General features: G+C 42.4%; 2 non-coding genes across 2 annotated transcripts; both read right to left on the bottom strand.

Moving 5' to 3' along the window:
• Window positions 1–5,406: 5,406 nt before the first annotated feature.
• Window positions 5,407–5,488, bottom strand: TRNAS-GCU (transfer RNA serine (anticodon GCU)). Its single transcript has one exon. It is a non-coding gene; the product is annotated as a tRNA-Ser (tRNA).
• Window positions 5,489–7,100: 1,612 nt separating this feature from the next.
• On the bottom strand, window positions 7,101–7,182 carry TRNAS-GCU (transfer RNA serine (anticodon GCU)). Its single transcript has one exon. It is a non-coding gene; the product is annotated as a tRNA-Ser (tRNA).

Here is a 7,182-nt window from a genome sequence, read left to right as displayed (position 1 = left end):
TGGGAGCTTGTGTGCGTGTAAGATCACAGCATTACCCATAGATCGGTCATGTGAGCTATGAGCTCTCTCCGGGGAAGGAAACAGCTGTCGATCACGACGAGTCCATCACCTGATTCAAAGAGGTACTGGTAAAGCTGGTAAGGTGGAATCATCACCAGACTCCAAAGCATAAATGACAGCAGACCAAACAGGGTCTTCACGCTGAGCTTTGGTCAGATCCTGCAGGGAAAAGTTATGAATCACGGTAACAGCAGCAACAGGGATATTCCGTGAAAGTGCATCAGCAACATGGTTCGCACGCCCGGGGACATGCTTTAGGGTTGGATTGAATTCCTCGATCGTGAGGAACCATCTGGCTAGGCGACCTGACAGATTCTTGCCCTGAAAAAGCTGAGTGACAGCAGTGTGGTCCGTGTAGACTGTAATAGGATATCCAAAAATGATATCACGGAAGTGCTTTAAAGCCCACACCACTGCCAGGGCCTCTAAATGAGTAACAGAGTAACGGGACTCAGGCTTGTTAAGAATGCGACTAGCATATGCAATAACATGAGGTCTACATCCATCTACTTGTTGCATGAGTACAGCTCCAATACCTGTACCAGAAGCATCTGTACAAATAGTAAAGGGGATACTATAATCAGGGAAAGCCAACACAGGTGCTTCAGTAAGAGCAAGCTTCAAGGAATCAAAACTTGTCTGATGGACATCACGCCACTGGAAGGAAGAGTCCTTCTTGAGAAGGTGAGTGAGAGGGGAAGCAATTGAAGCAAAGTCTTTAATGAATGCACGATAGTATCCTGCAAGTCCAAGGAAGGAACGTACATTTTCAACCGACTTCGGTATAGGGAAGTCTCTGACTGCCTTGATCTTTTCACCAGTGGTATGGATACCATGCTTGTCTACAACATGACCTAGGAACTGGATACTAGCCTTGAAAAAGGAACACTTGGGTAAGTTGAGTTTCAACCCAGCTTCAGCAAAACGTTGCAAGACCATGGACAACTTAGAAAAGTGGCTTTCCACATCTTTGGAAACTAGAATCAAATCATCCAGGTAAACAAAAAGTCCATTCCCAATTAAGCCATGAAAAATGGAGTTAACTAAACGCTGGCAAGTCAAAAGAGCATTCCGCAAACCCATGGAGCAACGAAGCCATTCATAGTGCCCACTGGGAGTCGAGAAGGCCGTGATCTTACGAGACTTCTCCAGGGGTATCTGCCAAAAACCTGCTTTTAAATCTAAAGTGGTGAACACCGTATTACCATTGCCAATGGACTGAAGAAGCTCACTTAAGATAGGCAGAGGATAATGATCTGGAAGAGTGACCTCATTGACTTCCCTGTAATCAACAACAGGACGAAAATATCCATATTTCTTAGGCACCAGGAGAAGAGACGAGTTCCACTCGGAGTGGGACTCCTGTACAACACCTTCACTCAACAAATCGTCAACCAAGGACTGGGCTATAAGCCGACGAGAGTGAGGTAGCCTGTAAGAGGGGACGTAAACAGGACTAGTGCCTGGCTGAAGATCAATTCTATGAACCACACGATCCGTAACCCCTAACGGATCACCTGGTAAAGCCAAAGCCTGACGGTGGGTAACTAGCAGGTCAAGGAGACGAGGCGTCTCTTCTGGAAAATCAATCTCGCCTACAAATGTGGCAAGCTCAGAAGCTAAGTGAGCAGGGTTACGTGTAGGAGGAGAATGTAGAACAGAAGCTGCTATAATAGGCGAATCCTGGAAAGCAGCAACGTGTACCACCTCAAAGGAGCCTAAGTGACTGCCAGGAGAGAGAGGAATAGGAGCACCCGTGACATTGGTTACCATCGCTGTGGTAACATGATCCTCACGAATAGTGGAGAGAGTTCCTTCTAGGGCAAGCCGACGAATACGAATAGAGTCAGGCAAAGAGAGAACGTCAGACCCAATCGGGGCACCTGAGACGCGCACTGGAACTCGAACAGAACTTGAAGGTGCAATAAGATGCTCTCCTACAACAACAGCAGCACAATGAGCAACAGGGGTAGAGCGCTTAGAAGTTGGGACAGGCACATGTGCAGACTGAGCAAGCACAGGAGAATCACAAACAGAAACTGGCCTATCCGAAGCAGAGATATCAAAATTGCAGAAAGTCACTACACGGCGACTTGGAGAAATATCTATGCTATGAGCTGTAAGAGCATCAATACCCAAGAGACAATCACACTTAAGGGCAATGCCAGAGACAACAGCAAAAGTGACATTGAAGACTGTAGCATGCGAGGGAAACTGTAAGGGAAGACAAACAGACCCAAGAACAAGCAAGGGAGAACCTTGCACAGAATGCAAATTATTACAAAAGGGAGATAAAGGGAGATTATACAATTCCCGTAGAGCAAAGTAAGCCTTTCTACTTAAGAGACTACATTCTGCACCAGTATCTACAGTGACAGAAAGAGGCGTATCCCTAGTAAGAAATTGAAAGGTAAGTAATTGAGAAGACTCAACAGCCACAAAGGGAATTATTTGAGACCGAACATTGCTGGTCAACTCTTTGGGTTGGGAAACACGCGCTGGGGAAAATGGGATTGACGAGGCTGGTGAGAAGTCTCATCCCTAAGTTTCAAAACCTTGAAACATTGATCAGTCGAGTGTTTACAATGACCTTGTTACAAAAGGTACATAACAGGGGAGGAGGGGTAACTGTAGATTGAGGGGAACTATGAGTAGGAACTGTAGACTGAGAGAACTGAGGAGAACAAGGGACATGACCATGTTGATGAGCATTGCTAATACACAAGGAACTAGACGGTACTTCCCCTAGTTTACGAGAAAGTTGTGACGCAAAAGACAATAGAGTCTCACCAGGTTTATACATGAGAGAAGATGCTACTCTTCTCTCAGAAGGCAAAAAAAAAAAAAAAAAAAGGATGTAAAACACAAATTCCAATATAAGACGAAATCTATCTACAGAGATATTACCATTATCTACCCAATCTGACTGTGAAAGTGACTCTAAAGCGTCAACAGCAAGGATACTGGCCTGAGCTTGCGCCCGTCTATAATCAAGAGTACCCAGTCGGGATACGAGAGTATCAGCCAGTTTGAAGCACCAATGGAACGCACCACCACCAGAAGTATCTGAAAAAAGTTTAAGGAAGTTAGACCTAAAGGTGTCATAATTATAGTTCAGAGATTTAGGATCTAAACACGACGCCGAAAGTAACTCAGATGCTAAAGAATTTGGCACAATCTGGGACCTCACAAAGGAGATCTTTTCAGGCCCCGTCGAAACATTGGACTGGACAATGGCGTCCTCACATTGGCGGAAAAAATCGGCCGCTCTATAATGAGGATCTTGACCAGAAAATTACACCACCGACGGGTTTTGATGGAGCAACGTCAACTTGTAAGCCATTGTCTCAGATGAGCTTAGCGGACTGATAAGCGAAGGCCTCTTAGACTTAGACATGATAGGAGATGACAACCTTAACCCACTTCGTAAAAGCATATGAAACACTGGCACCAAGCAAATATAACACAATAGCATAAGCATAAAAAAATAATAATATAGAGAAATCACATGGACATGGGACACGAACGTAAGAAAAATTATATAATTCATACAAACAGAAGCATTGCAAAACAGAAACAATGCGATACATATATCAATAATGAAGAAAAAAATTATAGAAAGACCGTAATTAGCAAAATTACGTAAATGTATAATGCACTACGTACGTAAATGGACACTAGACTCACTGCGGGATAACTTTTTTTTTTCTTTTTGTATAAATTCACAATATATGCACAAAGTCTAAAAACAATGACAATACAAGTATGCCGAAGGCAAAAATGACATAAAACTGGTAACAAGGTACAAGGTAAAAGTCTGTGGCACTTGCGAAACACAAGGCCGGCTGGGAACGCCACCCGGGAATTTCAGCAGACGACTACCACTTGTTGAAGAATACACTGCACAAATATGTCTGTCCAAAATCCTCCACCATCCAGGCCCAAATTACAGCTAAGAACACACACAGGAACACAAGGCGATCCAGTGACAGGTGCAGACGACGATGATGCCACCGGCAAGAGCGGGAACAAAAAAATCACCTGGTGCACTCTGAGAAAAATGTTCCTGCGCCGAAATACTAACTTAAGTCACTGTGTCCTGAGCACTATCACGTCTAATATATTAATTAAGTTCACTGAAAAAAATACCTGGGCTGGAAAGGAAAAAAACAAACAAACAGATCGCCCCAACGCTATCACCGGCCGGCAATTTACGAATGTCACACAATTTGAGTTCTGCATAGAATATAAGCACAATGAATGTTTATACGCTGCCACCATTTAATGTACTGGGGTGGCCAATAAATACGCAAAAAAAAAAAAAGTTAATGGTACAAAGTATATTTAGATACACAAAAAGGGCACAAACACAAAATGCGTGCAACCGTTGTCAAGGCGGCTTGGAAACTCAAGCCACGCTCACTCATTTCGCGCCAAAACAACGGCGCACATCGCATCTGCGATATCTTACAATATAACATAACACATTGTAATGCGTAAAATAATTACATAACAGCATAATATAAATAATGTAACACAATAAATATATATATATACACCGTGCCAACACAAAATGCATATAAATGATTTGTAAAGTGTTATAGATGGATATGTAAAATAGTGACTTTGTGTGTCTACATATCAAGAGTTGTATATACATGGTAAAACAGGCTGAATGACACTCTCCGTCATCTGGACACACAAATGCAGTCGATATCAACAAAATGTTTAGATAACTGTCTATTACACTCTAAAAGTCATTGATGAAGACCAAGGGTACGACTGGTGCCACCATCGATCCCTGTTGTCCTAAGCGTTAATTCTCCAAGTGATTATCCTGCATCTTTCTGTACGTATGTTTTCTAGCCAGGAAGTCCCAGTCCCCTTCAGCATATAATTATGAAGTCTAAGTTCTTATCCGAGAGGGTAATAGCTATCAATCACTAGTACAGTACATTATCCATGACTATGGTGAATCACAAACATACATACCACCAAATGCTAGGGTAATTCAATAAAAGCAGGATTAGAGGTTCTCGTATGCTGAAGTAGGCTAGCTCTTTCTGGCTAGAAAACATATGGACAAAAAGGTCCAAGATAAGCACTTGGAGAATTAACACTGAGGACCACAGTGGTCGGTGCTGGCACTAGTCATCCTTTAGGTCTACGTCAATGACTTGAGGTGTATAACAGACAGTTGTCTAAATATTTTGTTGATAGCGACTACATATGAGTGTCATTCTGCCTATTTTACCATGCCTGGGAGGCGTATTTCGTTTTCCTATGATGCTACATGTTATCACTAGGATATTTTATTCATAAGTCTGCAATTATTTGCTAAATATTCGACGAGGATGGGATTCAAACCCACGCAGGGAGACCCTATTGGATTAGCAGTCCAACGCCATAACCACTCGGCCACCTCGTCCTCTTTTGACATGTAGAAATTACATATATATCATAGTGCATCAAAGTTACGTTCAGTTCACGAGTCCTAATAAACACTAGTCCAAGTCAGAGCAGTTGAAAAACAAATACTGGCTTTAGTCATTTCTACACTCAAGTATCCATAAAGTTTCCAAATTACCAAGCCTCACCTCCCTCAGACACCTATCCTGTGAAAGAGGGTGGTCTGTTGTAGAGGATCCCATGATCTCATTCAGTTAAGATATCAAGATTTAGTCAAGATTACATTTAAATGCATTCATACAATTAATTATATTCTAAGGCACACCCACACCCAAAATCCACGCCCCACACACACTCACATATACACACACACAAATACAAAAACAAGCATGCACCAAAGACTACTAGGATACCTCAATAATCAAGGAGGTATTAGAGGCTCTTAGCTAAAGTGGGCTGATATTTTTTAGTATGAAAACAGGCTTAAACAAAGATATTGAAAATGCAGCTGAGGACTACAGGGATCGTTACTGACACCAGTTATAATCTCAATGCATATAAATGACTTGTGGAGTATTATAGATCATTATGTAAATATCTTGTGGAGAGTGACCATGTATACATATCAAGAATTGAATATACATGGTAAACAGGCTGAATGGCACTCTCCGATATCTGGATACACATATGCAGTCGATATAAACAAAATGTTTAGATAACTGTCTATTATACTCCAGAAGTCGTTGATGTAGACCAAGGGCATGATAGGTACCAGCACCGATCCCTGTGGTCCTCAACGTTAATTCTCCAAATAATTATCCTGGATCTTTTTGTCCATATGTTTTCTAGCGAAAAGGCACTAGTCCCCTTCAGCTTAGAACCTCCAATCCAGCTCTGATTATTGACTTATTCTAGTACTTGGTGGTGTGTGGATGTGATTTACAATAGTCTTGGATCATGTGTTGTACTATTGAGCGATAGTTATTGCCCTCTCGGATAAGAGCTCAGAGTACATAATTATATTGCCCGATCTATTGGTAATCCTTTGACCTCACACACACACACACACACACACACACACACACACACACACACACACACACACACACACACACACACACACACACACACACACACACACACACACACACACACACACACACACACACACAGACACGCGCGCGCACAAACACAAACACACACACACACACACACACACACACACACACACACACACACACACACACACACACACACACACACACACACAAGAATGGAGAGGTTGCAAGAGACCATAATGCTTACACTAGGCAGTCCCATGTCCCCTACCACTTGTCATCAATATCCATAAAGTTATCTAATTCTCTCTTAAAATGACCAATGGTTTCAGCGTTTACTACATAGTTACTAAGTCTGATGTGTTTGTTCTATTTGTGTAGGAATGTTAAAGTAGTTGCAGGAGAGCAATCTCCGGTACTTACTCAGCTCTTTATATGAAAAAGTGGAGGAAATACGGACGAAGTTGACAGAGATCCCGGGACCAGTCCAAATACCGAACATCAGCCCTTCGTTTCTGCATCTTTATCCCTTTGATATCTGGTATGATATTCCATCATTTCCTATAAAGTATCCGACGAGGATGGGATTCGAACCCACGCAGGGAGACCCTATTGGATTAGCAGTCCAACGCCTTAACCACTCGGCCACCTCGTC

Source organism: Oratosquilla oratoria, chromosome 6 (assembly GCF_046742065.1).
Source record: "Oratosquilla oratoria isolate Oo_2021 chromosome 6, ASM4674206v1, whole genome shotgun sequence".
Classification (NCBI taxonomy): domain Eukaryota; kingdom Metazoa; phylum Arthropoda; class Malacostraca; order Stomatopoda; family Squillidae; genus Oratosquilla; species Oratosquilla oratoria.
This window is presented reverse-complemented; position numbering and strand designations above follow the sequence as displayed.